The 27926-nt window shown below is 41.7% G+C and overlaps 35 non-coding genes across 35 annotated transcripts; all 35 read left to right on the top strand.

Annotated features, from left to right (window-relative positions):
* Positions 1-770: 770 nt before the first annotated feature.
* On the top strand, positions 771-843 carry TRNAR-CCU (transfer RNA arginine (anticodon CCU)). The gene has a single exon. It is a non-coding gene; the product is annotated as a tRNA-Arg (tRNA).
* Positions 844-1122: 279 nt separating this feature from the next.
* Positions 1123-1215, top strand: TRNAI-UAU (transfer RNA isoleucine (anticodon UAU)). Its single transcript is given in 2 exon segments — positions 1123-1160; positions 1180-1215. It is a non-coding gene; the product is annotated as a tRNA-Ile (tRNA).
* A 1103-nt stretch (positions 1216-2318) lies between these two features.
* Positions 2319-2391, top strand: TRNAR-CCU (transfer RNA arginine (anticodon CCU)). The gene has a single exon. It is a non-coding gene; the product is annotated as a tRNA-Arg (tRNA).
* A 279-nt stretch (positions 2392-2670) lies between these two features.
* Positions 2671-2763, top strand: TRNAI-UAU (transfer RNA isoleucine (anticodon UAU)). Its single transcript is given in 2 exon segments — positions 2671-2708; positions 2728-2763. It is a non-coding gene; the product is annotated as a tRNA-Ile (tRNA).
* A 1103-nt stretch (positions 2764-3866) lies between these two features.
* On the top strand, positions 3867-3939 carry TRNAR-CCU (transfer RNA arginine (anticodon CCU)). Its single transcript has one exon. It is a non-coding gene; the product is annotated as a tRNA-Arg (tRNA).
* A 279-nt stretch (positions 3940-4218) lies between these two features.
* TRNAI-UAU (transfer RNA isoleucine (anticodon UAU)) lies at positions 4219-4311 on the top strand. Its single transcript is given in 2 exon segments — positions 4219-4256; positions 4276-4311. It is a non-coding gene; the product is annotated as a tRNA-Ile (tRNA).
* A 1103-nt stretch (positions 4312-5414) lies between these two features.
* TRNAR-CCU (transfer RNA arginine (anticodon CCU)) lies at positions 5415-5487 on the top strand. The gene has a single exon. It is a non-coding gene; the product is annotated as a tRNA-Arg (tRNA).
* Positions 5488-5766: 279 nt separating this feature from the next.
* On the top strand, positions 5767-5859 carry TRNAI-UAU (transfer RNA isoleucine (anticodon UAU)). Its single transcript is given in 2 exon segments — positions 5767-5804; positions 5824-5859. It is a non-coding gene; the product is annotated as a tRNA-Ile (tRNA).
* Positions 5860-6962: 1103 nt separating this feature from the next.
* TRNAR-CCU (transfer RNA arginine (anticodon CCU)) lies at positions 6963-7035 on the top strand. The gene has a single exon. It is a non-coding gene; the product is annotated as a tRNA-Arg (tRNA).
* Positions 7036-7314: 279 nt separating this feature from the next.
* On the top strand, positions 7315-7407 carry TRNAI-UAU (transfer RNA isoleucine (anticodon UAU)). Its single transcript is given in 2 exon segments — positions 7315-7352; positions 7372-7407. It is a non-coding gene; the product is annotated as a tRNA-Ile (tRNA).
* Positions 7408-8510: 1103 nt separating this feature from the next.
* Positions 8511-8583, top strand: TRNAR-CCU (transfer RNA arginine (anticodon CCU)). The gene has a single exon. It is a non-coding gene; the product is annotated as a tRNA-Arg (tRNA).
* Positions 8584-8862: 279 nt separating this feature from the next.
* Positions 8863-8955, top strand: TRNAI-UAU (transfer RNA isoleucine (anticodon UAU)). Its single transcript is given in 2 exon segments — positions 8863-8900; positions 8920-8955. It is a non-coding gene; the product is annotated as a tRNA-Ile (tRNA).
* A 1455-nt stretch (positions 8956-10410) lies between these two features.
* Positions 10411-10503, top strand: TRNAI-UAU (transfer RNA isoleucine (anticodon UAU)). Its single transcript is given in 2 exon segments — positions 10411-10448; positions 10468-10503. It is a non-coding gene; the product is annotated as a tRNA-Ile (tRNA).
* A 1103-nt stretch (positions 10504-11606) lies between these two features.
* Positions 11607-11679, top strand: TRNAR-CCU (transfer RNA arginine (anticodon CCU)). The gene has a single exon. It is a non-coding gene; the product is annotated as a tRNA-Arg (tRNA).
* Positions 11680-11958: 279 nt separating this feature from the next.
* Positions 11959-12051, top strand: TRNAI-UAU (transfer RNA isoleucine (anticodon UAU)). Its single transcript is given in 2 exon segments — positions 11959-11996; positions 12016-12051. It is a non-coding gene; the product is annotated as a tRNA-Ile (tRNA).
* A 1104-nt stretch (positions 12052-13155) lies between these two features.
* Positions 13156-13228, top strand: TRNAR-CCU (transfer RNA arginine (anticodon CCU)). Its single transcript has one exon. It is a non-coding gene; the product is annotated as a tRNA-Arg (tRNA).
* A 279-nt stretch (positions 13229-13507) lies between these two features.
* Positions 13508-13600, top strand: TRNAI-UAU (transfer RNA isoleucine (anticodon UAU)). The gene is given in 2 exon segments: positions 13508-13545; positions 13565-13600. It is a non-coding gene; the product is annotated as a tRNA-Ile (tRNA).
* A 1103-nt stretch (positions 13601-14703) lies between these two features.
* On the top strand, positions 14704-14776 carry TRNAR-CCU (transfer RNA arginine (anticodon CCU)). The gene has a single exon. It is a non-coding gene; the product is annotated as a tRNA-Arg (tRNA).
* Positions 14777-15055: 279 nt separating this feature from the next.
* Positions 15056-15148, top strand: TRNAI-UAU (transfer RNA isoleucine (anticodon UAU)). Its single transcript is given in 2 exon segments — positions 15056-15093; positions 15113-15148. It is a non-coding gene; the product is annotated as a tRNA-Ile (tRNA).
* Positions 15149-16252: 1104 nt separating this feature from the next.
* Positions 16253-16325, top strand: TRNAR-CCU (transfer RNA arginine (anticodon CCU)). The gene has a single exon. It is a non-coding gene; the product is annotated as a tRNA-Arg (tRNA).
* A 258-nt stretch (positions 16326-16583) lies between these two features.
* Positions 16584-16676, top strand: TRNAI-UAU (transfer RNA isoleucine (anticodon UAU)). Its single transcript is given in 2 exon segments — positions 16584-16621; positions 16641-16676. It is a non-coding gene; the product is annotated as a tRNA-Ile (tRNA).
* Positions 16677-17779: 1103 nt separating this feature from the next.
* Positions 17780-17852, top strand: TRNAR-CCU (transfer RNA arginine (anticodon CCU)). The gene has a single exon. It is a non-coding gene; the product is annotated as a tRNA-Arg (tRNA).
* A 279-nt stretch (positions 17853-18131) lies between these two features.
* TRNAI-UAU (transfer RNA isoleucine (anticodon UAU)) lies at positions 18132-18224 on the top strand. Its single transcript is given in 2 exon segments — positions 18132-18169; positions 18189-18224. It is a non-coding gene; the product is annotated as a tRNA-Ile (tRNA).
* Positions 18225-19327: 1103 nt separating this feature from the next.
* Positions 19328-19400, top strand: TRNAR-UCU (transfer RNA arginine (anticodon UCU)). Its single transcript has one exon. It is a non-coding gene; the product is annotated as a tRNA-Arg (tRNA).
* Positions 19401-19679: 279 nt separating this feature from the next.
* Positions 19680-19772, top strand: TRNAI-UAU (transfer RNA isoleucine (anticodon UAU)). Its single transcript is given in 2 exon segments — positions 19680-19717; positions 19737-19772. It is a non-coding gene; the product is annotated as a tRNA-Ile (tRNA).
* Positions 19773-20875: 1103 nt separating this feature from the next.
* TRNAR-CCU (transfer RNA arginine (anticodon CCU)) lies at positions 20876-20948 on the top strand. Its single transcript has one exon. It is a non-coding gene; the product is annotated as a tRNA-Arg (tRNA).
* Positions 20949-21227: 279 nt separating this feature from the next.
* Positions 21228-21320, top strand: TRNAI-UAU (transfer RNA isoleucine (anticodon UAU)). Its single transcript is given in 2 exon segments — positions 21228-21265; positions 21285-21320. It is a non-coding gene; the product is annotated as a tRNA-Ile (tRNA).
* Positions 21321-22423: 1103 nt separating this feature from the next.
* TRNAR-UCU (transfer RNA arginine (anticodon UCU)) lies at positions 22424-22496 on the top strand. Its single transcript has one exon. It is a non-coding gene; the product is annotated as a tRNA-Arg (tRNA).
* A 279-nt stretch (positions 22497-22775) lies between these two features.
* TRNAI-UAU (transfer RNA isoleucine (anticodon UAU)) lies at positions 22776-22868 on the top strand. The gene is given in 2 exon segments: positions 22776-22813; positions 22833-22868. It is a non-coding gene; the product is annotated as a tRNA-Ile (tRNA).
* Positions 22869-23971: 1103 nt separating this feature from the next.
* TRNAR-CCU (transfer RNA arginine (anticodon CCU)) lies at positions 23972-24044 on the top strand. Its single transcript has one exon. It is a non-coding gene; the product is annotated as a tRNA-Arg (tRNA).
* Positions 24045-24323: 279 nt separating this feature from the next.
* On the top strand, positions 24324-24416 carry TRNAI-UAU (transfer RNA isoleucine (anticodon UAU)). Its single transcript is given in 2 exon segments — positions 24324-24361; positions 24381-24416. It is a non-coding gene; the product is annotated as a tRNA-Ile (tRNA).
* Positions 24417-25519: 1103 nt separating this feature from the next.
* Positions 25520-25592, top strand: TRNAR-CCU (transfer RNA arginine (anticodon CCU)). The gene has a single exon. It is a non-coding gene; the product is annotated as a tRNA-Arg (tRNA).
* A 279-nt stretch (positions 25593-25871) lies between these two features.
* On the top strand, positions 25872-25964 carry TRNAI-UAU (transfer RNA isoleucine (anticodon UAU)). Its single transcript is given in 2 exon segments — positions 25872-25909; positions 25929-25964. It is a non-coding gene; the product is annotated as a tRNA-Ile (tRNA).
* A 1103-nt stretch (positions 25965-27067) lies between these two features.
* On the top strand, positions 27068-27140 carry TRNAR-UCU (transfer RNA arginine (anticodon UCU)). The gene has a single exon. It is a non-coding gene; the product is annotated as a tRNA-Arg (tRNA).
* A 279-nt stretch (positions 27141-27419) lies between these two features.
* Positions 27420-27512, top strand: TRNAI-UAU (transfer RNA isoleucine (anticodon UAU)). Its single transcript is given in 2 exon segments — positions 27420-27457; positions 27477-27512. It is a non-coding gene; the product is annotated as a tRNA-Ile (tRNA).
* Positions 27513-27926: the final 414 nt, after the last annotated feature.

Consider the following 27926-nt stretch of genomic DNA (forward strand, 5'->3'; position numbering starts at 1 on the left):
ACAAGGGACCCTCTTTCCCTTGTCTACAAAAAGCAAGCACGTGGTTAAGATTTTGTCAGATCTAGAAAGCAAACGGTAGAACACAAACCATTCTCGATCACTCAGTCACAAGTGAATGTTTGATTGCTTTGAAAAAACAACCACTTATAGAAAAAGTCAAGCCCCAGTTGCCTAATGGATAAGGCACTGGCCTCCTAAGCCAGGGATTGTGGCTTTAACGCCCATCTGTATTGTTTGCCTTTCCTCTGTCTCAAAGTAAAGCCATTGGCATGTTATGGTTCCAGATTATAAGTGCTCTTCTGGCATCTTCACTGGGTACTTGTCCCAGCTTCTGGGCCGGCTCCATCACTGTTACGTACTGTTATGTGACGATGCGCTAATCCCTTGGCAGCAGCAACATAACTGTATATGAGATGTCGCCAAGGGTTTAAAGTAAAGCCATTAGCATGTTTTAATTCAAGATTAAAAGTGCTCGACTAGGTTCTTCACTGGATACTTGTCCCAATACATATTAAGAGGTATTCAGTTTTTAAAGGGTTTTGTCACTCCATTAAGATTTCCTTCATCTGCATTAGAAATGTCCTGTTAGTGTGCAATTAGAACGACAATACAAGGGAACCTAGTCTTTTCTTAAAAAAACAAGCATGCGGTTAAGATTTTATCCGATTTGGAAAGCAAACGGTACAACACAAACCTTTCTCGCTCACTCATCACATGTGAATGTTTGCTTGCTTTGGAAAGAAAAAACCACGGCGCAGAGCAAATTTACAGCCCCAGTGGCCTAATGGATAAGGCACTGGCCTCCTAAGCCAGGGATTGTGGGTTCAAGTCCCATCTGGGGTGTTTACCTTTCATCTTTCTTAAAGTTAAGCTGTTGCTGTTTTAGTTCCTGATTAAAAGTGCTCAACTGGCTTCATCCACTGGACTGATGCTTCTTTATATATTAATAAGAGAGAAGTAAATGACTTATTACTCACAGTATCTTGACTGACCGCTATCTTAAACGCTGTCGTGTTTTTGAAAATTGATGGAAAACAGACACGCTTGAGGAATCACTTCATCCCGCGGTGCAATCGGTCAGCACACGGTGGAAAACGGACACGCGTGCAGACATTAGTAAGAGCTCCAGTGGCGCAATCGGTCAGCGCACGGTACTTATAAAGCAGTAACTGTTGAGCAATGCCGAGGTTGTGAGTTCGAGCCTCACCTGGAGCACTCCTTTCTTGCCTTCTTGTGCTTTATTTAGACCTCCAGTGGAATAGCAAACTTACTCATGGCCCATGATCTATAAACATAATTGAAGGGGATACATGGAAGAGGTATACCGTTTTAAAGGGTGAGTCCCATCTGTGGTGTTTGCCTTTTCTATTTCTTAAATAAAAGCCATTGGCATGTTTTAGTTCCAGATTAAAAGTGCTCAACTTGCTTCTTTACTGGATACTTGTCCCAATATATATTAAGAGGTATTTTTAAAGGTTTTGGCCCTCCAATAAGCTTTCCTTCATCTTTATTAGCAGAGTCCTGTAAGTGTGTGATCATAATGAAAAGACAAGGGACCCTCTTTCCCTTGTCTACAAAAAGCAAGCACGTGGTTAAGATTTTGTCAGATCTAGAAAGCAAACGGTAGAACACAAACCATTCTCGATCACTCAGTCACAAGTGAATGTTTGATTGCTTTGAAAAAACAACCACTTATAGAAAAAGTCAAGCCCCAGTTGCCTAATGGATAAGGCACTGGCCTCCTAAGCCAGGGATTGTGGCTTTAACGCCCATCTGTATTGTTTGCCTTTCCTCTGTCTCAAAGTAAAGCCATTGGCATGTTATGGTTACAGATTATAAGTGCTCTTCTGGCTTCTTCACTGGGTACTTGTCCCAGCTTCTGAGCCGGCTCCATCACTGTTACGTACTGTTATGTGACAATGCGCTAATCCCTTGGCAGCAGCAACATAATTGTATGTGAGATGTCACCAAGGGTTTAAAGTAAAGCCATTAGCATGTTTTAGTTCAAGATTAAAAGTGCTCGACTAGGTTCTTCACTGGATACTTGTCCCAATACATATTAAGAGGTATTCAGTTTTTAAAGGGTTTTGTCACTCCATTAAGATTTCCTTCATCTGCATTAGAAATGTCCTGTTAGTGTGCAATTAGAACCACAATACAAGGGAACCTAGTCTTTTCTTAAAAAATCAAGCATGCGGTTAAGATTTTATCCGATTTGGAAAGCAAACGGTACAACACAAACCTTTCTCGCTCACTCATCACATGTGAATGTTTGCTTGCTTTGGAAAGAAAAAACCACGGCGCAGAGCAAGTTTACAGCCCCAGTGGCCTAATGGATAAGGCACTGGCCTCCTAGGCCAGGGATTGTGGGTTCAAGTCCCATCTGGGGTGTTTACCTTTCATCTTTCTTGAAGTTAAGCTGTTGCTGTTTTAGTTCCTGATTAAAAGTGCTCAACTGGCTTCATCCACTGGACTGATGCTTCTTTATATATTAATAAGAGAGAAGTAAATGACTTATTACTCACAGTATCTTGACTGACCGCTATCTTAAACGCTGTCGTGTTTTTGAAAATTGATGGAAAACAGACACGCTTGAGGAATCACTTCATCCCGCGGTGCAATCGGTCAGCACACGGTGGAAAACGGACACGCGTGCAGACATCAGTAAGAGCTCCAGTGGCGCAATCGGTCAGCGCACGGTACTTATAAAGCAGTAACTGTTGAGCAATGCCGAGGTTGTGAGTTCGAGCCTCACCTGGAGCACTCCTTTCTTGCCTTCTTGTGCTTTATTTAGACCTCCAGTGGAATAGCAAACTTACTCATGGCCCATGATCTATAAACATAATTGAAGGGGATACATGGAAGAGGTATACCGTTTTAAAGGGTGAGTCCCATCTGTGGTGTTTGCCTTTTCTATTTCTTAAATAAAAGCCATTGGCATGTTTTAGTTCCAGATTAAAAGTGCTCAACTTGCTTCTTTACTGGATACTTGTCCCAATATATATTAAGAGGTATTTTTAAAGGTTTTGGCCCTCCAATAAGCTTTCCTTCATCTTTATTAGCAGAGTCCTGTAAGTGTGTGATCATAATGAAAAGACAAGGGACCCTCTTTCCCTTGTCTACAAAAAGCAAGCACGTGGTTAAGATTTTGTCAGATCTAGAAAGCAAACGGTAGAACACAAACCATTCTCGATCACTCAGTCACAAGTGAATGTTTGATTGCTTTGAAAAAACAACCACTTATAGAAAAAGTCAAGCCCCAGTTGCCTAATGGATAAGGCACTGGCCTCCTAAGCCAGGGATTGTGGCTTTAACGCCCATCTGTATTGTTTGCCTTTCCTCTGTCTCAAAGTAAAGCCATTGGCATGTTATGGTTACAGATTATAAGTGCTCTTCTGGCTTCTTCACTGGGTACTTGTCCCAGCTTCTGAGCCGGCTCCATCACTGTTACGTACTGTTATGTGACAATGCGCTAATCCCTTGGCAGCAGCAACATAATTGTATGTGAGATGTCACCAAGGGTTTAAAGTAAAGCCATTAGCATGTTTTAGTTCAAGATTAAAAGTGCTCGACTAGGTTCTTCACTGGATACTTGTCCCAATACATATTAAGAGGTATTCAGTTTTTAAAGGGTTTTGTCACTCCATTAAGATTTCCTTCATCTGCATTAGAAATGTCCTGTTAGTGTGCAATTAGAACCACAATACAAGGGAACCTAGTCTTTTCTTAAAAAATCAAGCATGCGGTTAAGATTTTATCCGATTTGGAAAGCAAACGGTACAACACAAACCTTTCTCGCTCACTCATCACATGTGAATGTTTGCTTGCTTTGGAAAGAAAAAACCACGGCGCAGAGCAAGTTTACAGCCCCAGTGGCCTAATGGATAAGGCACTGGCCTCCTAGGCCAGGGATTGTGGGTTCAAGTCCCATCTGGGGTGTTTACCTTTCATCTTTCTTGAAGTTAAGCTGTTGCTGTTTTAGTTCCTGATTAAAAGTGCTCAACTGGCTTCATCCACTGGACTGATGCTTCTTTATATATTAATAAGAGAGAAGTAAATGACTTATTACTCACAGTATCTTGACTGACCGCTATCTTAAACGCTGTCGTGTTTTTGAAAATTGATGGAAAACAGACACGCTTGAGGAATCACTTCATCCCGCGGTGCAATCGGTCAGCACACGGTGGAAAACGGACACGCGTGCAGACATCAGTAAGAGCTCCAGTGGCGCAATCGGTCAGCGCACGGTACTTATAAAGCAGTAACAGTTGAGCAATGCCGAGGTTGTGAGTTCGAGCCTCACCTGGAGCACTCCTTTCTTGCCTTCTTGTGCTTTATTTAGACCTCCAGTGGAATAGCAAACTTACTCATGGCCCATGATCTATAAACATAATTGAAGGGGATACATGGAAGAGGTATACCGTTTTTAAGGGTGAGTCCCATCTGTGGTGTTTGCCTTTTCTATTTCTTAAATAAAAGCCATTGGCATGTTTTAGTTCCAGATTAAAAGTGCTCAACTTGCTTCTTTACTGGATACTTGTCCCAATATATATTAAGAGGTATTTTTAAAGGTTTTGGCCCTCCAATAAGCTTTCCTTCATCTTTATTAGCAGAGTCCTGTAAGTGTGTGATCATAATGAAAAGACAAGGGACCCTCTTTCCCTTGTCTACAAAAAGCAAGCACGTGGTTAAGATTTTGTCAGATCTAGAAAGCAAACGGTAGAACACAAACCATTCTCGATCACTCAGTCACAAGTGAATGTTTGATTGCTTTGGAAAAACAACCACTTATAGAAAAAGTCAAGCCCCAGTTGCCTAATGGATAAGGCACTGGCCTCCTAAGCCAGGGATTGTGGCTTTAACGCCCATCTGTATTGTTTGCCTTTCCTCTGTCTCAAAGTAAAGCCATTGGCATGTTATGGTTCCAGATTATAAGTGCTCTTCTGGCTTCTTCACTGGGTACTTGTCCCAGCTTCTGAGCCGGCTCCATCACTGTTACGTACTGTTATGTGACGATGCGCTAATCCCTTGGCAGCAGCAACATAATTGTATGTGAGATGTCACCAAGGGTTTAAAGTAAAGCCATTAGCATGTTTTAGTTCAAGATTAAAAGTGCTCGACTAGGTTCTTCAATGGATACTTGTCCCAATACATATTAAGAGGTATTCAGTTTTTAAAGGGTTTTGTCACTCCATTAAGATTTCCTTCATCTGCATTAGAAATGTCCTGTTAGTGTGCAATTAGAACGACAATACAAGGGAACCTAGTCTTTTCTTAAAAAAACAAGCATGCGGTTAAGATTTTATCCGATTTGGAAAGCAAACGGTACAACACAAACCTTTCTCGCTCACTCATCACATGTGAATGTTTGCTTGCTTTGGAAAGAAAAAACCACGGCGCAGAGCAAATTTACAGCCCCAGTGGCCTAATGGATAAGGCACTGGCCTCCTAAGCCAGGGATTGTGGGTTCAAGTCCCATCTGGGGTGTTTACTTTTCATCTTTCTTAAAGTTAAGCTGTTGCTGTTTTAGTTCCTGATTAAAAGTGCTCAACTGGCTTCATCCACTGGACTGATGCTTCTTTATATATTAATAAGAGAGAAGTAAATGACTTATTACTCACAGTATCTTGACTGACCGCTATCTTAAACGCTGTCGTGTTTTTGAAAATTGATGGAAAACAGACACGCTTGAGGAATCACTTCATCCCGCGGTGCAATCGGTCAGCACACGGTGGAAAACTGACACGCGTGCAGACATCAGTAAGAGCTCCAGTGGCGCAATCGGTCAGTTCACGGTACTTATAAAGCAGTAACTGTTGAGCAATGCCGAGGTTGTGAGTTCGAGCCTCACCTGGAGCACTCCTTTCTTGCCTTCTTGTGCTTTATTTAGACCTCCAGTGGAATAGCAAACTTACTCATGGCCCATGATCTATAAACATAATTGAAGGGGATACATGGAAGAGGTATACCGTTTTTAAGGGTGAGTCCCATCTGTGGTGTTTGCCTTTTCTCTTTCTTAAATAAAAGCCATTGGCATGTTTTAGTTCCAGATTAAAAGTGCTCAACTTGCTTCTTTACTGGATACTTGTCCCAATATATATTAAGAGGTATTTTTAAAGGTTTTGGCCCTCCAATAAGCTTTCCTTCATCTTTATTAGCAGAGTCCTGTAAGTGTGTGATCATAATGAAAAGACAAGGGACCCTCTTTCCCTTGTCTACAAAAAGCAATCACGTGGTTAAGATTTTGTCAGATCTAGAAAGCAAACGGTAGAACACAAACCATTCTCGATCACTCAGTCACAAGTGAATGTTTGATTGCTTTGGAAAAACAACCACTTATAGAAAAAGTAAAGTCCCAGTTGCCTAATGGATAAGGCACTGGCCTCCTAAGCCAGGGATTGTGGCTTTAACGCCCATCTGTATTGTTTGCCTTTCCTCTGTCTCAAAGTAAAGCCATTGGCATGTTATGGTTCCAGATTATAAGTGCTCTTCTGGCTTCTTCACTGGGTACTTGTCCCAGCTTCTGGGCCGGCTCCATCACTGTTACGTACTGTTATGTGACGATGCGCTAATCCCTTGGCAGCAGCAACATAATTGTATGTGAGATGTCACCAAGGGTTTAAAGTAAAGCCATTAGCATGTTTTAGTTCAAGATTAAAAGTGCTCGACTAGGTTCTTCACTGGATACTTATCTCAATACATATTAAGAGGTATTCAGTTTTTAAAGGGTTTTGTCACTCCATTAAGATTTCCTTCATCTGCATTAGAAATGTCCTGTTAGTGTGCAATTAGAACGACAATACAAGGGAACCTAGTCTTTTCTTAAAAAAACAAGCATGCGGTTAAGATTTTATCCGATTTGGAAAGCAAACGGTACAACACAAACCTTTCTCGCTCACTCATCACATGTGAATGTTTGCTTGCTTTGGAAAGAAAAAACCACGGCGCAGAGCAAATTTACAGCCCCAGTGGCCTAATGGATAAGGCACTGGCCTCCTAAGCCAGGGATTGTGGGTTCAAGTCCCATCTGGGGTGTTTACCTTTCATCTTTCTTAAAGTTAAGCTGTTGCTGTTTTAGTTCCTGATTAAAAGTGCTCAACTGGCTTCATCCACTGGACTGATGCTTCTTTATATATTAATAAGAGAGAAGTAAATGACTTATTACTCACAGTATCTTGACTGACCGCTATCTTAAACGCTGTCGTGTTTTTGAAAATTGATGGAAAACAGACACGCTTGAGGAATCACTTCATCCCGCGGTGCAATCGGTCAGCACACGGTGGAAAACTGACACGCGTGCAGACATCAGTAAGAGCTCCAGTGGCGCAATCGGTCAGTTCACGGTACTTATAAAGCAGTAACTGTTGAGCAATGCCGAGGTTGTGAGTTCGAGCCTCACCTGGAGCACTCCTTTCTTGCCTTCTTGTGCTTTATTTAGACCTCCAGTGGAATAGCAAACTTACTCATGGCCCATGATCTATAAACATAATTGAAGGGGATACATGGAAGAGGTATACCGTTTTTAAGGGTGAGTCCCATCTGTGGTGTTTGCCTTTTCTCTTTCTTAAATAAAAGCCATTGGCATGTTTTAGTTCCAGATTAAAAGTGCTCAACTTGCTTCTTTACTGGATACTTGTCCCAATATATATTAAGAGGTATTTTTAAAGGTTTTGGCCCTCCAATAAGCTTTCCTTCATCTTTATTAGCAGAGTCCTGTAAGTGTGTGATCATAATGAAAAGACAAGGGACCCTCTTTCCCTTGTCTACAAAAAGCAATCACGTGGTTAAGATTTTGTCAGATCTAGAAAGCAAACGGTAGAACACAAACCATTCTCGATCACTCAGTCACAAGTGAATGTTTGATTGCTTTGGAAAAACAACCACTTATAGAAAAAGTAAAGTCCCAGTTGCCTAATGGATAAGGCACTGGCCTCCTAAGCCAGGGATTGTGGCTTTAACGCCCATCTGTATTGTTTGCCTTTCCTCTGTCTCAAAGTAAAGCCATTGGCATGTTATGGTTCCAGATTATAAGTGCTCTTCTGGCTTCTTCACTGGGTACTTGTCCCAGCTTCTGGGCCGGCTCCATCACTGTTACGTACTGTTATGTGACGATGCGCTAATCCCTTGGCAGCAGCAACATAATTGTATGTGAGATGTCACCAAGGGTTTAAAGTAAAGCCATTAGCATGTTTTAGTTCAAGATTAAAAGTGCTCGACTAGGTTCTTCACTGGATACTTATCTCAATACATATTAAGAGGTATTCAGTTTTTAAAGGGTTTTGTCACTCCATTAAGATTTCCTTCATCTGCATTAGAAATGTCCTGTTAGTGTGCAATTAGAACGACAATACAAGGGAACCTAGTCTTTTCTTAAAAAAACATGCATGCGGTTAAGATTTTATCCGATTTGGAAAGCAAACGGTACAACACAAACCTTTCTCGCTCACTCATCACATGTGAATGTTTGCTTGCTTTGGAAAGAAAAAACCACGGCGCAGAGCAAATTTACAGCCCCAGTGGCCTAATGGATAAGGCACTGGCCTCCTAAGCCAGGGATTGTGGGTTCAAGTCCCATCTGGGGTGTTTACCTTTCATCTTTCTTAAAGTTAAGCTGTTGCTGTTTTAGTTCCTGATTAAAAGTGCTCAACTGGCTTCATCCACTGGACTGATGCTTCTTTATATATTAATAAGAGAGAAGTAAATGACTTATTACTCACAGTATCTTGACTGACCGCTATCTTAAACGCTGTCGTGTTTTTGAAAATTGATGGAAAACAGACACGCTTGAGGAATCACTTCATCCCGCGGTGCAATCGGTCAGCACACGGTGGAAAACTGACACGCGTGCAGACATCAGTAAGAGCTCCAGTGGCGCAATCGGTCAGTTCACGGTACTTATAAAGCAGTAACTGTTGAGCAATGCCGAGGTTGTGAGTTCGAGCCTCACCTGGAGCACTCCTTTCTTGCCTTCTTGTGCTTTATTTAGACCTCCAGTGGAATAGCAAACTTACTCATGGCCCATGATCTATAAACATAATTGAAGGGGATACATGGAAGAGGTATACCGTTTTTAAGGGTGAGTCCCATCTGTGGTGTTTGCCTTTTCTCTTTCTTAAATAAAAGCCATTGGCATGTTTTAGTTCCAGATTAAAAGTGCTCAACTTGCTTCTTTACTGGATACTTGTCCCAATATATATTAAGAGGTATTTTTAAAGGTTTTGGCCCTCCAATAAGCTTTCCTTCATCTTTATTAGCAGAGTCCTGTAAGTGTGTGATCATAATGAAAAGACAAGGGACCCTCTTTCCTTTGTCTACAAAAAGCAAGCACGTGGTTAAGATTTTGTCAGATCTAGAAAGCAAACGGTAGAACACAAACCATTCTTGATCACTCAGTCACAAGTGAATGTTTGATTGCTTTGGAAAAACAACCACTTATAGAACAAGTCAAGTCCCAGTTGCCTAATGGATAAGGCACTGGCCTCCTAAGCCAGGGATTGTGGCTTTAACGCCCATCTGTATTGTTTGCCTTTCCTCTGTCTCAAAGTAAAGCCATTGGCATGTTATGGTTCCAGATTATAAGTGCTCTTCTGGCTTCTTCACTGGGTACTTGTCCCAGCTTCTGAGCCGGCTCCATCACTGTTACGTACTGTTATGTGACGATGCGCTAATCCCTTGGCAGCAGCAACATAATTGTATGTGAGATGTCACCAAGGGTTTAAAGTAAAGCCATTAGCATGTTTTAGTTCAAGATTAAAAGTGCTCGACTAGGTTCTTCACTGGATACTTGTCCCAATACATATTAAGAGGTATTCAGTTTTTAAAGGGTTTTGTCACTCCATTAAGATTTACTTCATCTGCATTAGAAATGTCCTGTTAGTGTGCAATTAGAACGACAATACAAGGGAACCTAGTCTTTTCTTAAAAAATCAAGCATGCGGTTAAGATTTTATCCGATTTGGAAAGCAAACGGTACAACACAAACCTTTCTCGCTCACTCATCACATGTGAATGTTTGCTTGCTTTGGAAAGAAAAAACCACGGCGCAGAGCAAGTTTACAGCCCCAGTGGCCTAATGGATAAGGCACTGGCCTCCTAGGCCAGGGATTGTGGGTTCAAGTCCTATCTGGGGTGTTTACCTTTCATCTTTCTTAAAGTTAAGCTGTTGCTGTTTTAGTTCCTGATTAAAAGTGCTCAACTGGCTTCATCCACTGGACTGATGCTTCTTTATATATTAATCAGAGAGAAGTAAATGACTTATTACTCACAGTATCTTGACTGACCGCTATCTTAAACGCTGTCGTGTTTTTGAAAATTGATGGAAAACAGACACGCTTGAGGAATCACTTCATCCCGCGGTGCAATCGGTCAGCACACGGTGGAAAACGGACACGCGTGCAGACATCAGTAAGAGCTCCAGTGGTGCAATCGGTCAGCGCACGGTACTTATAAAGCAGTAACTGTTGAGCAATGCCGAGGTTGTGAGTTCGAGCCTCACCTGGAGCACTCCTTTCTTGCCTTCTTGTGCTTTATTTAGACCTCCAGTGGAATAGCAAACTTACTCATGGCCCATGATCTATAAACATAATTGAAGGGGATACATGGAAGAGGTATACCGTTTTTAAGGGTGAGTCCCATCTGTGGTGTTTGCCTTTTCTCTTTCTTAAATAAAAGCCATTGGCATGTTTTAGTTCCAGATTAAAAGTGCTCAACTTGCTTCTTTACTGGATACTTGTCCCAATATATATTAAGAGGTATTTTTAAAGGTTTTGGCCCTCCAATAAGCTTTCCTTCATCTTTATTAGCAGAGTCCTGTAAGTGTGTGATCATAATGAAAAGACAAGGGACCCTCTTTCCCTTGTCTACAAAAAGCAAGCACGTGGTTAAGATTTTGTCAGATCTAGAAAGCAAACGGTAGAACACAAACCATTCTCGATCACTCAGTCACAAGTGAATGTTTGATTGCTTTGGAAAAACAACCACTTATAGAAAAAGTCAAGTCCCAGTTGCCTAATGGATAAGGCACTGGCCTCCTAAGCCAGGGATTGTGGCTTTAACGCCCATCTGTATTGTTTGCCTTTCCTCTGTCTCAAAGTAAAGCCATTGGCATGTTATGGTTCCAGATTATAAGTGCTCTTCTGGCTTCTTCACTGGGTACTTGTCCCAGCTTCTGAGCCGGCTCCATCACTGTTACGTACTGTTATGTGACGATGCGCTAATCCCTTGGCAGCAGCAACATAATTGTATGTGAGATGTCACCAAGGGTTTAAAGTAAAGCCATTAGCATGTTTTAGTTCAAGATTAAAAGTGCTCGACTAGGTTCTTCACTGGATACTTGTCCCAATACATATTAAGAGGTATTCAGTTTTTAAAGGGTTTTGTCACTCCATTAAGATTTCCTTCATCTGCATTAGAAATATCCTGTTAGTGTGCAATTAGAACGACAATACAAGGGAACCTAGTCTTTTCTTAAAAAATCAAGCATGCGGTTAAGATTTTATCCGATTTGGAAAGCAAACGGTACAACACAAACCTTTCTCGCTCACTCATCACATGTGAATGTTTGCTTGCTTTGGAAAGAAAAAACCACGGCGCAGAGCAAGTTTACAGCCCCAGTGGCCTAATGGATAAGGCACTGGCCTCCTAGGCCAGGGATTGTGGGTTCAAGTCCCATCTGGGGTGTTTATCTTTCATCTTTCTTAAAGTTAAGCTGTTGCTGTTTTAGTTCCTGATTAAAAGTGCTCAACTGGCTTCATCCACTGGACTGATGCTTCTTTATATATTAATCAGAGAGAAGTAAATGACTTATTACTCACAGTATCTTGACTGACCGCTATCTTAAACGCTGTCGTGTTTTTGAAAATTGATGGAAAACAGACACGCTTGAGGAATCACTTCATCCCGCGGTGCAATCGGTCAGCACACGGTGGAAAACGGACACGCGTGCAGACATCAGTAAGAGCTCCAGTGGCGCAATCGGTCAGCGCACGGTACTTATAAAGCAGTAACTGTTGAGCAATGCCGAGGTTGTGAGTTCGAGCCTCACCTGGAGCACTCCTTTCTTGCCTTCTTGTGCTTTATTTAGACCTCCAGTGGAATAGCAAACTTACTCATGGCCCATGAACTATAAACATAATTGAAGGGGATACATGGAAGAGGTATACCGTTTTTAAGGGTGAGTCCCATCTGTGGTGTTTGCCTTTTCTCTTTCTTAAATAAAAGCCATTGGCATGTTTTAGTTCCAGATTAAAAGTGCTCAACTTGCTTCTTTACTGGATACTTGTCCCAATATAAATTAAGAGGTATTTTTAAAGGTTTTGGCCCTCCAATAAGCTTTCCTTCATCTTTATTAGCAGAGTCCTGTAAGTGTGTGATCATAATGAAAAGACAAGGGACCCTCTTTCCCTTGTCTACAAAAAGCAAGCACGTGGTTAAGATTTTGTCAGATCTAGAAAGCAAACGGTAGAACACAAACCATTCTCGATCACTCAGTCACAAGTGAATGTTTGATTGCTTTGGAAAAACAACCACTTATAGAAAAAGTCAAGTCCCAGTTGCCTAATGGATAAGGCACTGGCCTCCTAAGCCAGGGATTGTGGCTTTAACGCCCATCTGTATTGTTTGCCTTTCCTCTGTCTCAAAGTAAAGCCATTGGCATGTTATGGTTCCAGATTATAAGTGCTCTTCTGGCTTCTTCACTGGGTACTTGTCCCAGCTTCTGAGCCGGCTCCATCACTGTTACGTACTGTTATGTGACGATGCGCTAATCCCTTGGCAGCAGCAACATAATTGTATGTGAGATGTCACCAAGGGTTTAAAGTAAAGCCATTAGCATGTTTTAGTTCAAGATTAAAAGTGCTCGACTAGGTTCTTCACTGGATACTTGTCCCAATACATATTAAGAGGTATTCAGTTTTTAAAGGGTTTTGTCACTCCATTAAGATTTCCTTCATCTGCATTAGAAATGTCCTGTTAGTGTGCAATTAGAACGACAATACAAGGGAACCTAGTCTTTTCTTAAAAAAATCAAGCATGCGGTTAAGATTTTATCCGATTTGGAAAGCAAACGGTACAACACAAACCTTTCTCGCTCACTCATCACATGTGAATGTTTGCTTGCTTTGGAAAGAAAAAACCACGGCGCAGAGCAAGTTTACAGCCCCAGTGGCCTAATGGATAAGGCACTGGCCTCCTAGGCCAGGGATTGTGGGTTCAAGTCCCATCTGGGGTGTTTACCTTTCATCTTTCTTAAAGTTAAGCTGTTGCTGTTTTAGTTCCTGATTAAAAGTGCTCAACTGGCTTCATCCACTGGACTGATGCTTCTTTATATATTAATCAGAGAGAAGTAAATGACTTATTACTCACAGTATCTTGACTGACCGCTATCTTAAACGCTGTCGTGTTTTTGAAAATTGATGGAAAACAGACACGCTTGAGGAATCACTTCATCCCGCGGTGCAATCGGTCAGCACACGGTGGAAAACGGACACGCGTGCAGACATCAGTAAGAGCTCCAGTGGCGCAATCGGTCAGCGCACGGTACTTATAAAGCAGTAACTGTTGAGCAATGCCGAGGTTGTGAGTTCGAGCCTCACCTGGAGCACTCCTTTCTTGCCTTCTTGTGCTTTATTTAGACCTCCAGTGGAATAGCAAACTTACTCATGGCCCATGATCTATAAACATAATTGAAGGGGATACATGGAAGAGGTATACCGTTTTTAAGGGTGAGTCCCATCTGTGGTGTTTGCCTTTTCTCTTTCTTAAATAAAAGCCATTGGCATGTTTTAGTTCCAGATTAAAAGTGCTCAACTTGCTTCTTTACTGGATACTTGTCCCAATATAAATTAAGAGGTATTTTTAAAGGTTTTGGCCCTCCAATAAGCTTTCCTTCATCTTTATTAGCAGAGTCCTGTAAGTGTGTGATCATAATGAAAAGACAAGGGACCCTCTTTCCCTTGTCTACAAAAAGCAAGCACGTGGTTAAGATTTTGTCAGATCTAGAAAGCAAACGGTAGAACACAAACCATTCTCGATCACTCAGTCACAAGTGAATGTTTGATTGCTTTGGAAAAACAACCACTTATAGAAAAAGTCAAGTCCCAGTTGCCTAATGGATAAGGCACTGGCCTCCTAAGCCAGGGATTGTGGCTTTAACGCCCATCTGTATTGTTTGCCTTTCCTCTGTCTCAAAGTAAAGCCATTGGCATGTTATGGTTCCAGATTATAAGTGCTCTTCTGGCTTCTTCACTGGGTACTTGTCCCAGCTTCTGAGCCGGCTCCATCACTGTTACGTACTGTTATGTGACGATGCGCTAATCCCTTGGCAGCAGCAACATAATTGTATGTGAGATGTCACCAAGGGTTTAAAGTAAAGCCATTAGCATGTTTTAGTTCAAGATTAAAAGTGCTCGACTAGGTTCTTCACTGGATACTTGTCCCAATACATATTAAGAGGTATTCAGTTTTTAAAGGGTTTTGTCACTCCATTAAGATTTCCTTCATCTGCATTAGAAATGTCCTGTTAGTGTGCAATTAGAACGACAATACAAGGGAACCTAGTCTTTTCTTAAAAAATCAAGCATGCGGTTAAGATTTTATCAAATTTGGAAAGCAAACGGTACAACACAAACCTTTCTCGCTCACTCATCACATGTGAATGTTTGCTTGCTTTGGAAAGAAAAAACCACGGCGCAGAGCAAGTTTACAGCCCCAGTGGCCTAATGGATAAGGCACTGGCCTCCTAGGCCAGGGATTGTGGGTTCAAGTCCCATCTGGGGTGTTTACCTTTCAACTTTCTTAAAGTTAAGCTGTTGCTGTTTTAGTTCCTGATTAAAAGTGCTCAACTGGCTTCATCCACTGGACTGATGCTTCTTTATATATTAATCAGAGAGAAGTAAATGACTTATTACTCACAGTATCTTGACTGACCGCTATCTTAAACGCTGTCGTGTTTTTGAAAATTGATGGAAAACAGACACGCTTGAGGAATCACTTCATCCCGCGGTGCAATCGGTCAGCACACGGTGGAAAACGGACACGCGTGCAGACATCAGTAAGAGCTCCAGTGGCGCAATCGGTCAGCGCACGGTACTTATAAAGCAGTAACTGTTGAGCAATGCCGAGGTTGTGAGTTCGAGCCTCACCTGGAGCACTCCTTTCTTGCCTTCTTGTGCTTTATTTAGACCTCCAGTGGAATAGCAAACTTACTCATGGCCCATGATCTATAAACATAATTGAAGGGGATACATGGAAGAGGTATACCGTTTTTAAGGGTGAGTCCCATCTGTTGTGTTTGCCTTTTCTCTTTCTTAAATAAAAGCCATTGGCATGTTTTAGTTCCAGATTAAAAGTGCTCAACTTGCTTCTTTACTGGATACTTGTCCCAATATATATTAAGAGGTATTTTTAAAGGTTTTGGCCCTCCAATAAGCTTTCCTTCATCTTTATTAGCAGAGTCCTGTAAGTGTGTGATCATAATGAAAAGACAAGGGACCCTCTTTCCCTTGTCTACAAAAAGCAAGCACGTGGTTAAGATTTTGTCAGATCTAGAAAGCAAACGGTAGAACACAAACCATTCTTGATCACTCAGTCACAAGTGAATGTTTGATTGCTTTGGAAAAACAACCACTTATAGAAAAAGTCAAGTCCCAGTTGCCTAATGGATAAGGCACTGGCCTCCTAAGCCAGGGATTGTGGCTTTAACGCCCATCTGTATTGTTTGCCTTTCCTCTGTCTCAAAGTAAAGCCATTGGCATGTTATGGTTCCAGATTATAAGTGCTCTTCTGGCTTCTTCACTGGGTACTTGTCCCAGCTTCTGAGCCGGCTCCATCACTGTTACGTACTGTTATGTGACGATGCGCTAATCCCTTGGCAGCAGCAACATAATTGTATGTGAGATGTCACCAAGGGTTTAAAGTAAAGCCATTAGCATGTTTTAGTTCAAGATTAAAAGTGCTCGACTAGGTTCTTCACTGGATACTTGTCCCAATACATATTAAGAGGTATTCAGTTTTTAAAGGGTTTTGTCACTCCATTAAGATTTCCTTCATCTGCATTAGAAATGTCCTGTTAGTGTGCAATTAGAACGACAATACAAGGGAACCTAGTCTTTTCTTAAAAAAATCAAGCATGCGGTTAAGATTTTATCCGATTTGGAAAGCAAACGGTACAACACAAACCTTTCTCGCTCACTCATCACATGTGAATGTTTGCTTGCTTTGGAAAGAAAAAACCACGGCGCAGAGCAAGTTTACAGCCCCAGTGGCCTAATGGATAAGGCACTGGCCTCCTAGGCCAGGGATTGTGGGTTCAAGTCCCATCTGGGGTGTTTACCTTTCATCTATCTTAAAGTTAAGCTGTTGCTGTTTTAGTTCCTGATTAAAAGTGCTCAACTGGCTTCATCCACTGGACTGATGCTTCTTTATATATTAATCAGAGAGAAGTAAATGACTTATTACTCACAGTATCTTGACTGACCGCTATCTTAAACGCTGTCGTGTTTTTGAAAATTGATGGAAAACAGACACGCTTGAGGAATCACTTCATCCCGCGGTGCAATCGGACATGCGTGCAGACATCAGTAAGAGCTCCAGTGGCGCAATCGGTCAGCGCACGGTACTTATAAAGCAGTAACTGTTGAGCAATGCCGAGGTTGTGAGTTCGAGCCTCACCTGGAGCACTCCTTTCTTGCCTTCTTGTGCTTTATTTAGACCTCCAGTGGAATAGCAAACTTACTCATGGCCCATGATCTATAAACATAATTGAAGGGGATACATGGAAGAGGTATACCGTTTTTAAGGGTGAGTCCCATCTGTGGTGTTTGCCTTTTCTCTTTCTTAAATAAAAGCCATTGGCATGTTTTAGTTCCAGATTAAAAGTGCTCAACTTGCTTCTTTACTGGATACTTGTCCCAATATATATTAAGAGGTATTTTTAAAGGTTTTGGCCCTCTAATAAGCTTTCCTTCATCTTTATTAGCAGAGTCCTGTAAGTGTGTGATCATAATGAAAAGACAAGGGACCCTCTTTCCCTTGTCTACAAAAAGCAAGCACGTGGTTACGATTTTGTCAGATCTAGAAAGCAAACGGTAGAACACAAACCATTCTCGATCACTCAGTCACAAGTGAATGTTTGATTGCTTTGGAAAAACAACCACTTATAGAAAAAGTCAAGTCCCAGTTGCCTAATGGATAAGGCACTGGCCTCCTAAGCCAGGGATTGTGGCTTTAACGCCCATCTGTATTGTTTGCCTTTCCTCTGTCTCAAAGTAAAGCCATTGGCATGTTATGGTTCCAGATTATAAGTGCTCTTCTGGCTTCTTCACTGGGTACTTGTCCCAGCTTCTGAGCCGGCTCCATCACTGTTACGTACTGTTATGTGACGATGCGCTAATCCCTTGGCAGCAGCAACATAATTGTATGTGAGATGTCACCAAGGGTTTAAAGTAAAGCCATTAGCATGTTTTAGTTCAAGATTAAAAGTGCTCGACTAGGTTCTTCACTGGATACTTGTCCCAATACATATTAAGAGGTATTCAGTTTTTAAAGGGTTTTGTCACTCCATTAAGATTTCCTTCATCTGCATTAGAAATGTCCTGTTAGTGTGCAATTAGAACGACAATACAAGGGAACCTAGTCTTTTCTTAAAAAATCAAGCATGCGGTTAAGATTTTATCCGATTTGGAAAGCAAACGGTACAACACAAACCTTTCTCGCTCACTCATCACATGTGAATGTTTGCTTGCTTTGGAAAGAAAAAACCACGGCGCAGAGCAAGTTTACAGCCCCAGTGGCCTAATGGATAAGGCACTGGCCTCCTAGGCCAGGGATTGTGGGTTCAAGTCCCATCTGGGGTGTTTACCTTTCATCTTTCTTAAAGTTAAGCTGTTGCTGTTTTAGTTCCTGATTAAAAGTGCTCAACTGGCTTCATCCACTGGACTGATGCTTCTTTATATATTAATAAGAGAGAAGTAAATGACTTATTACTCACAGTATCTTGACTGACCGCTATCTTAAACGCTGTCGTGTTTTTGAAAATTGATGGAAAACAGACACGCTTGAGGAATCACTTCATCCCGCGGTGCAATCGGTCAGCACACGGTGGAAAACGGACACGCGTGCAGACATCAGTAAGAGCTCCAGTGGCGCAATCGGTCAGCGCACGGTACTTATAAAGCAGTAACTGTTGAGCAATGCCGAGGTTGTGAGTTCGAGCCTCACCTGGAGCACTCCTTTCTTGCCTTCTTGTGCTTTATTTAGACCTCCAGTGGAATAGCAAACTTACTCATGGCCCATGATCTATAAACATAATTGAAGGGGATACATGGAAGAGGTATACCGTTTTTAAGGGTGAGTCCCATCTGTGGTGTTTGCCTTTTCTCTTTCTTAAATAAAAGCCATTGGCATGTTTTAGTTCCAGATTAAAAGTGCTCAACTTGCTTCTTTACTGGATACTTGTCCCAATATATATTAAGAGGTATTTTTAAAGGTTTTGGCCCTCCAATAAGCTTTCCTTCATCTTTATTAGCAGAGTCCTGTAAGTGTGTGATCATAATGAAAAGACAAGGGACCCTCTTTCCTTTGTCTACAAAAAGCAAGCACGTGGTTAAGATTTTGTCAGATCTAGAAAGCAAACGGTAGAACACAAACCATTCTCGATCACTCAGTCACAAGTGAATGTTTGATTGCTTTGGAAAAACAACCACTTATAGAAAAAGTCAAGTCCCAGTTGCCTAATGGATAAGGCACTGGCCTCCTAAGCCAGGGATTGTGACTTTAACGCCCATCTGTATTGTTTGCCTTTCCTCTGTCTCAAAGTAAAGCCATTGGCATGTTATGGTTCCAGATTATAAGTGCTCTTCTGGCTTCTTCACTGGGTACTTGTCCCAGCTTCTGAGCCGGCTCCATCACTGTTACGTACTGTTATGTGACGATGCGCTAATCCCTTGGCAGCAGCAACATAATTGTATGTGAGATGTCACCAAGGGTTTAAAGTAAAGCCATTAGCATGTTTTAGTTCAAGATTAAAAGTGCTCGACTAGGTTCTTCACTGGATACTTGTCCCAATACATATTAAGAGGTATTCAGTTTTTAAAGGGTTTTGTCACTCCATTAAGATTTCCTTCATCTGCATTAGAAATGTCCTGTTAGTGTGCAATTAGAACGACAATACAAGGGAACCTAGTCTTTTCTTAAAAAATCAAGCATGCGGTTAAGATTTTATCCGATTTGGAAAGCAAACGGTACAACACAAACCTTTCTCGCTCACTCATCACATGTGAATGTTTGCTTGCTTTGGAAAGAAAAAACCACGGCGCAGAGCAAGTTTACAGCCCCAGTGGCCTAATGGATAAGGCACTGGCCTTCTAGGCCAGGGATTGTGGGTTCAAGTCCCATCTGGGGTGTTTACCTTTCATCTTTCTTAAAGTTAAGCTGTTGCTGTTTTAGTTCCTGATTAAAAGTGCTCAACTGGCTTCATCCACTGGACTGATGCTTCTTTATATATTAATCAGAGAGAAGTAAATGACTTATTACTCACAGTATCTTGACTGACCGCTATCTTAAACGCTGTCGTGTTTTTGAAAATTGATGGAAAACAGACACGCTTGAGGAATCACTTCATCCCGCGGTGCAATCGGTCAGCACACGGTGGAAAACGGACACGCGTGCAGACATCAGTAAGAGCTCCAGTGGCGAAATCGGTCAGCGCACGGTACTTATAAAGCAGTAACTGTTGAGCAATGCCGAGGTTGTGAGTTCGAGCCTCACCTGGAGCACTCCTTTCTTGCCTTCTTGTGCTTTATTTAGACCTCCAGTGGAATAGCAAACTTACTCATGGCCCATGATCTATAAACATAATTGAAGGGGATACATGGAAGAGGTATACCGTTTTTAAGGGTGAGTCCCATCTGTGGTGTTTGCCTTTTCTCTTTCTTAAATAAAAGCCATTGGCATGTTTTAGTTCCAGATTAAAAGTGCTCAACTTGCTTCTTTACTGGATACTTGTCCCAATATATATTAAGAGGTATTTTTAAAGGTTTTGGCCCTCCAATAAGCTTTCCTTCATCTTTATTAGCAGAGTCCTGTAAGTGTGTGATCATAATGAAAAGACAAGGGACCCTCTTTCCCTTGTCTACAAAAAGCAAGCACGTGGTTAAGATTTTGTCAGATCTAGAAAGCAAACGGTAGAACACAAACCATTCTCGATCACTCAGTCACAAGTGAATGTTTGATTGCTTTGGAAAAACAACCACTTATAGAAAAAGTAAAGTCCCAGTTGCCTAATGGATAAGGCACTGGCCTCCTAAGCCAGGGATTGTGGCTTTAACGCCCATCTGTATTGTTTGCCTTTCCTCTGTCTCAAAGTAAAGCCATTGGCATGTTATGGTTCCAGATTATAAGTGCTCTTCTGGCTTCTTCACTGGGTACTTGTCCCAGCTTCTGGGCCGGCTCCATCACTGTTACGTACTGTTATGTGACGATGCGCTAATCCCTTGGCAGCAGCAACATAATTGTATGTGAGATGTCACCAAGGGTTTAAAGTAAAGCCATTAGCATGTTTTAGTTCAAGATTAAAAGTGCTCGACTAGGTTCTTCACTGGATACTTGTCCCAATACATATTAAGAGGTATTCAGTTTTTAAAGGGTTTTGTCACTCCATTAAGATTTCCTTCATCTGCATTAGAAATGTCCTGTTAGTGTGCAATTAGAACGACAATACAAGGGAACCTAGTCTTTTCTTAAAAAAACAAGCATGCGGTTAAGATTTTATCCGATTTGGAAAGCAAACGGTACAACACAAACCTTTCTCGCTCACTCATCACATGTGAATGTTTGCTTGCTTTGGAAAGAAAAAACCACGGCGCAGAGCAAGTTTACAGCCCCAGGGGCCTAATGGATAAGGCACTGGCCTCCTAAGCCAGGGATTGTGGGTTCAAGTCCCATCTGGGGTGTTTACCTTTCTTCTTTCTTAAAGTTAAGCTGTTGCTGTTTTAGTTCCTGATTAAAAGTGCTCAACTGGCTTCATCCACTGGACTGATGCTTCTTTATATATTAATAAGAGAGAAGTAAATGACTTATTACTCACAGTATCTTGACTGACCGCTATCTTAAACGCTGTCGTGTTTTTGAAAATTGATGGAAAACAGACACGCTTGAGGAATCACTTCATCCCGCGGTGCAATCGGTCAGCACACGGTGGAAAACGGACACGCGTGCAGACATCAGTAAGAGCTCCAGTGGCGCAATCGGTCAGCGCACGGTACTTATAAAGCAGTAACTGTTGAGCAATGCCGAGGTTGTGAGTTCGAGCCTCACCTGGAGCACTCCTTTCTTGCCTTCTTGTGCTTTATTTAGACCTCCAGTGGAATAGCAAACTTACTCATGGCCCATGATCTATAAACATAATTGAAGGGGATACATGGAAGAGGTATACCGTTTTTAAGGGTGAGTCCCATCTGTGGTGTTTGCCTTTTCTCTTTCTTAAATAAAAGCCATTGGCATGTTTTAGTTCCAGATTAAAAGTGCTCAACTTGCTTCTTTACTGGATACTTGTCCCAATATATATTAAGAGGTATTTTTAAAGGTTTTGGCCCTCTAATAAGCTTTCCTTCATCTTTATTAGCAGAGTCCTGTAAGTGTGTGATCATAATGAAAAGACAAGGGAACCTCTTTCCCTTGTCTACAAAAAGCAAGCACGTGGTTACGATTTTGTCAGATCTAGAAAGCAAACGGTAGAACACAAACCATTCTCGATCACTCAGTCACAAGTGAATGTTTGATTGCTTTGGAAAAACAACCACTTATAGAAAAAGTCAAGTCCCAGTTGCCTAATGGGTAAGGCACTGGCCTCCTAAGCCAGGGATTGTGGCTTTAACGCCCATCTGTATTGTTTGCCTTTCCTCTGTCTCAAAGTAAAGCCATTGGCATGTTATGGTTCCAGATTATAAGTGCCATTCTGGCTTCTTCACTGGGTACTTGTCCCAGCTTCTGAGCCGGCTCCATCACTGTTACGTACTGTTATGTGACGATGCGCTAATCCCTTGGCAGCAGCAACATAATTGTATGTGAGATGTCACCAAGGGTTTAAAGTAAAGCCATTAGCATGTTTTAGTTCAAGATTAAAAGTGCTCGACTAGGTTCTTCACTGGATACTTGTCCCAATACATATTAAGAGGTATTCAGTTTTTAAAGGGTTTTGTCACTCCATTAAGATTTCCTTCATCTGCATTAGAAATGTCCTGTTAGTGTGCAATTAGAACGACAATACAAGGGAACCTAGTCTTTTCTTAAAAAATCAAGCATGCGGTTAAGATTTTATCCGATTTGGAAAGCAAACGGTACAACACAAACCTTTCTCGCTCACTCATCACATGTGAATGTTTGCTTGCTTTGGAAAGAAAAAACCACGGCGCAGAGCAAGTTTACAGCCCCAGTGGCCTAATGGATAAGGCACTGGCCTTCTAGGCCAGGGATTGTGGGTTCAAGTCCCATCTGGGGTGTTTACCTTTCATCTTTCTTAAAGTTAAGCTGTTGCTGTTTTAGTTCCTGATTAAAAGTGCTCAACTGGCTTCATCCACTGGACTGATGCTTCTTTATATATTAATCAGAGAGAAGTAAATGACTTATTACTCACAGTATCTTGACTGACCGCTATCTTAAACGCTGTCGTGTTTTTGAAAATTGATGGAAAACAGACACGCTTGAGGAATCACTTCATCCCGCGGTGCAATCGGTCAGCACACGGTGGAAAACGGACACGCGTGCAGACATCAGTAAGAGCTCCAGTGGCGCAATCGGTCAGCGCACGGTACTTATAAAGCAGTAACTGTTGAGCAATGCCGAGGTTGTGAGTTCGAGCCTCACCTGGAGCACTCCTTTCTTGCCTTCTTGTGCTTTATTTAGACCTCCAGTGGAATAGCAAACTTACTCATGGCCCATGATCTATAAACATAATTGAAGGGGATACATGGAAGAGGTATACCGTTTTTAAGGGTGAGTCCCATCTGTGGTGTTTGCCTTTTCTCTTTCTTAAATAAAAGCCATTGGCATGTTTTAGTTCCAGATTAAAAGTGCTCAACTTGCTTCTTTACTGGATACTTGTCCCAATATATATTAAGAGGTATTTTTAAAGGTTTTGGCCCTCCAATAAGCTTTCCTTCATCTTTATTAGCAGAGTCCTGTAAGTGTGTGATCATAATGAAAAGACAAGGGACCCTCTTTCCCTTGTCTACAAAAAGCAAGCACGTGGTTAAGATTTTGTCAGATCTAGAAAGCAAACGGTAGAACACAAACCATTCTCGATCACTCAGTCACAAGTGAATGTTTGATTGCTTTGGAAAAACAACCACTTATAGAAAAAGTCAAGTCCCAGTTGCCTAATGGATAAGGCACTGGCCTCCTAAGCCAGGGATTGTGGCTTTAACGCCCATCTGTATTGTTTGCCTTTCCTCTGTCTCAAAGTAAAGCCATTGGCATGTTATGGTTCCAGATTATAAGTGCTCTTCTGGCTTCTTCACTGGGTACTTGTCCCAGCTTCTGGGCCGGCTCCATCACTGTTACGTACTGTTATGTGACGATGCGCTAATCCCTTGGCAGCAGCAACATAATTGTATGTGAGATGTCACCAAGGGTTTAAAGTAAAGCCATTAGCATGTTTTAGTTCAAGATTAAAAGTGCTCGACTAGGTTCTTCACTGGATACTTGTCCCAATACATATTAAGAGGTATTCAGTTTTTAAAGGGTTTTGTCACTCCATTAAGATTTCCTTCATCTGCATTAGAAATGTCCTGTTAGTGTGCAATTAGAACGACAATACAAGGGAACCTAGTCTTTTCTTAAAAAAACAAGCATGCGGTTAAGATTTTATCCGATTTGGAAAGCAAACGGTACAACACAAACCTTTCTCGCTCACTCATCACATGTGAATGTTTGCTTGCTTTGGAAAGAAAAAACCACGGCGCAGAGCAAGTTTACAGCCCCAGTGGCCTAATGGATAAGGCACTGGCCTCCTAAGCCAGGGATTGTGGGTTCAAGTCCCATCTGGGGTGTTTACCTTTCTTCTTTCTTAAAGTTAAGCTGTTGCTGTTTTAGTTCCTGATTAAAAGTGCTCAACTGGCTTCATCCACTGGACTGATGCTTCTTTATATATTAATAAGAGAGAAGTAAATGACTTATTACTCACAGTATCTTGACTGACCGCTATCTTAAACGCTGTCGTGTTTTTGAAAATTGATGGAAAACAGACACGCTTGAGGAATCACTTCATCCCGCGGTGCAATCGGTCAGCACACGGTGGAAAACGGACACGCGTGCAGACATCAGTAAGAGCTCCAGTGGCGCAATCGGTCAGCGCACGGTACTTATAAAGCAGTAACTGTTGAGCAATGCCGAGGTTGTGAGTTCGAGCCTCACCTGGAGCACTCCTTTCTTGCCTTCTTGTGCTTTATTTAGACCTCCAGTGGAATAGCAAACTTACTCATGGCCCATGATCTATAAACATAATTGAAGGGGATACATGGAAGAGGTATACCGTTTTTAAGGGTGAGTCCCATCTGTGGTGTTTGCCTTTTCTCTTTCTTAAATAAAAGCCATTGGCATGTTTTAGTTCCAGATTAAAAGTGCTCAACTTGCTTCTTTACTGGATACTTGTCCCAATATATATTAAGAGGTATTTTTAAAGGTTTTGGCCCTCTAATAAGCTTTCCTTCATCTTTATTAGCAGAGTCCTGTAAGTGTGTGATCATAATGAAAAGACAAGGGAACCTCTTTCCCTTGTCTACAAAAAGCAAGCACGTGGTTACGATTTTGTCAGATCTAGAAAGCAAACGGTAGAACACAAACCATTCTCGATCACTCAGTCACAAGTGAATGTTTGATTGCTTTGGAAAAACAACCACTTATAGAAAAAGTCAAGTCCCAGTTGCCTAATGGATAAGGCACTGGCCTCCTAAGCCAGGGATTGTGGCTTTAACGCCCATCTGTATTGTTTGCCTTTCCTCTGTCTCAAAGTAAAGCCATTGGCATGTTATGGTTCCAGATTATAAGTGCTCTTCTGGCTTCTTCACTGGGTACTTGTCCCAGCTTCTGAGCCGGCTCCATCACTGTTATGTACTGTTATGTGACGATGCGCTAATCCCTTGGCAGCAGCAACATAATTGTATGTGAGATGTCACCAAGGGTTTAAAGTAAAGCCATTAGCATGTTTTAGTTCAAGATTAAAAGTGCTCGACTAGGTTCTTCACTGGATACTTGTCCCAATACATATTAAGAGGTATTCAGTTTTTAAAGGGTTTTGTCACTCCATTAAGATTTCCTTCATCTGCATTAGAAATGTCGTGTTAGTGTGCAATTAGAACGACAATACAAGGGAACCTAGTCTTTTCTTAAAAAATCAAGCATGCGGTTAAGATTTTATCCGATTTGGAAAGCAAACGGTACAACACAAACCTTTCTCGCTCACTCATCACATGTGAATGTTTGCTTGCTTTGGAAAGAAAAAACCACGGCGCAGAGCAAGTTTACAGCCCCAGTGGCCTAATGGATAAGGCACTGGCCTCCTAGGCCAGGGATTGTGGGTTCAAGTCCCATCTGGGGTGTTTACCTTTCATCTTTCTTAAAGTTAAGCTGTTGCTGTTTTAGTTCCTGATTAAAAGTGCTCAACTGGCTTCATCCACTGGACTGATGCTTCTTTATATATTAATAAGAGAGAAGTAAATGACTTATTACTCACAGTATCTTGACTGACCGCTATCTTAAACGCTGTCGTGTTTTTGAAAATTGATGGAAAACAGACACGCTTGAGGAATCACTTCATCCCGCGGTGCAATCGGTCAGCACACGGTGGAAAACGGACACGCGTGCAGACATCAGTAAGAGCTCCAGTGGCGCAATCGGTCAGCGCACGGTACTTATAAAGCAGTAACTGTTGAGCAATGCCGAGGTTGTGAGTTTGAGCCTCACCTGGAGCACTCTTTTCTTGCCTTCTTGTGCTTTATTTAGACCTCCAGTGGAATAGCAAACTTACTCATGGCCCATGATCTATAAACATAATTGAAGGGGATACATGGAAGAGGTATACCGTTTTTAAGGGTGAGTCCCATCTGTGGTGTTTGCCTTTTCTCTTTCTTAAATAAAAGCCATTGGCATGTTTTAGTTCCAGATTAAAAGTGCTCAACTTGCTTCTTTACTGGATACTTGTCCCAATATATATTAAGAGGTATTTTTAAAGGTTTTGGCCCTCCAATAAGCTTTCCTTCATCTTTATTAGCAGAGTCCTGTAAGTGTGTGATCATAATGAAAAGACAAGGGACCCTCTTTCCTTTGTCTACAAAAAGCAAGCACGTGGTTAAGATTTTGTCAGATCTAGAAAGCAAACGGTAGAACACAAACCATTCTCGATCACTCAGTCACAAGTGAATGTTTGATTGCTTTGGAAAAACAACCACTTATAGAAAAAGTCAAGTCCCAGTTGCCTAATGGATAAGGCACTGGCCTCCTAAGCCAGGGATTGTGACTTTAACGCCCATCTGTATTGTTTGCCTTTCCTCTGTCTCAAAGTAAAGCCATTGGCATGTTATGGTTCCAGATTATAAGTGCTCTTCTGGCTTCTTCACTGGGTACTTGTCCCAGCTTCTGAGCCGGCTCCATCACTGTTACGTACTGTTATGTGACGATGCGCTAATCCCTTGGCAGCAGCAACATAATTGTATGTGAGATGTCACCAAGGGTTTAAAGTAAAGCCATTAGCATGTTTTAGTTCAAGATTAAAAGTGCTCGACTAGGTTCTTCACTGGATACTTGTCCCAATACATATTAAGAGGTATTCAGTTTTTAAAGGGTTTTGTCACTCCATTAAGATTTCCTTCATCTGCATTAGAAATGTCCTGTTAGTGTGCAATTAGAACGACAATACAAGGGAACCTAGTCTTTTCTTAAAAAATCAAGCATGCGGTTAAGATTTTATCCGATTTGGAAAGCAAACGGTACAACACAAACCTTTCTCGCTCACTCATCACATGTGAATGTTTGCTTGCTTTGGAAAGAAAAAACCACGGCGCAGAGCAAGTTTACAGCCCCAGTGGCCTAATGGATAAGGCACTGGCCTTCTAGGCCAGGGATTGTGGGTTCAAGTCCCATCTGGGGTGTTTACCTTTCATCTTTCTTAAAGTTAAGCTGTTGCTGTTTTAGTTCCTGATTAAAAGTGCTCAACTGGCTTCATCCACTGGACTGATGCTTCTTTATATATTAATCAGAGAGAAGTAAATGACTTATTACTCACAGTATCTTGACTGACCGCTATCTTAAACGCTGTCGTGTTTTTGAAAATTGATGGAAAACAGACACGCTTGAGGAATCACTTCATCCCGCGGTGCAATCGGTCAGCACACGGTGGAAAACGGACACGCGTGCAGACATCAGTAAGAGCTCCAGTGGCGCAATCGGTCAGCGCACGGTACTTATAAAGCAGTAACTGTTGAGCAATGCCGAGGTTGTGAGTTCGAGCCTCACCTGGAGCACTCCTTTCTTGCCTTCTTGTGCTTTATTTAGACCTCCAGTGGAATAGCAAACTTACTCATGGCCCATGATCTATAAACATAATTGAAGGGGATACATGGAAGAGGTATACCGTTTTTAAGGGTGAGTCCCATCTGTGGTGTTTGCCTTTTCTCTTTCTTAAATAAAAGCCATTGGCATGTTTTAGTTCCAGATTAAAAGTGCTCAACTTGCTTCTTTACTGGATACTTGTCCCAATATATATTAAGAGGTATTTTTAAAGGTTTTGGCCCTCCAATAAGCTTTCCTTCATCTTTATTAGCAGAGTCCTGTAAGTGTGTGATCATAATGAAAAGACAAGGGACCCTCTTTCCCTTGTCTACAAAAAGCAAGCACGTGGTTAAGATTTTGTCAGATCTAGAAAGCAAACGGTAGAA

Source organism: Rhinoderma darwinii, chromosome 3 (genome assembly GCF_050947455.1).
Source record: "Rhinoderma darwinii isolate aRhiDar2 chromosome 3, aRhiDar2.hap1, whole genome shotgun sequence".
Taxonomy (NCBI): domain Eukaryota; kingdom Metazoa; phylum Chordata; class Amphibia; order Anura; family Rhinodermatidae; genus Rhinoderma; species Rhinoderma darwinii.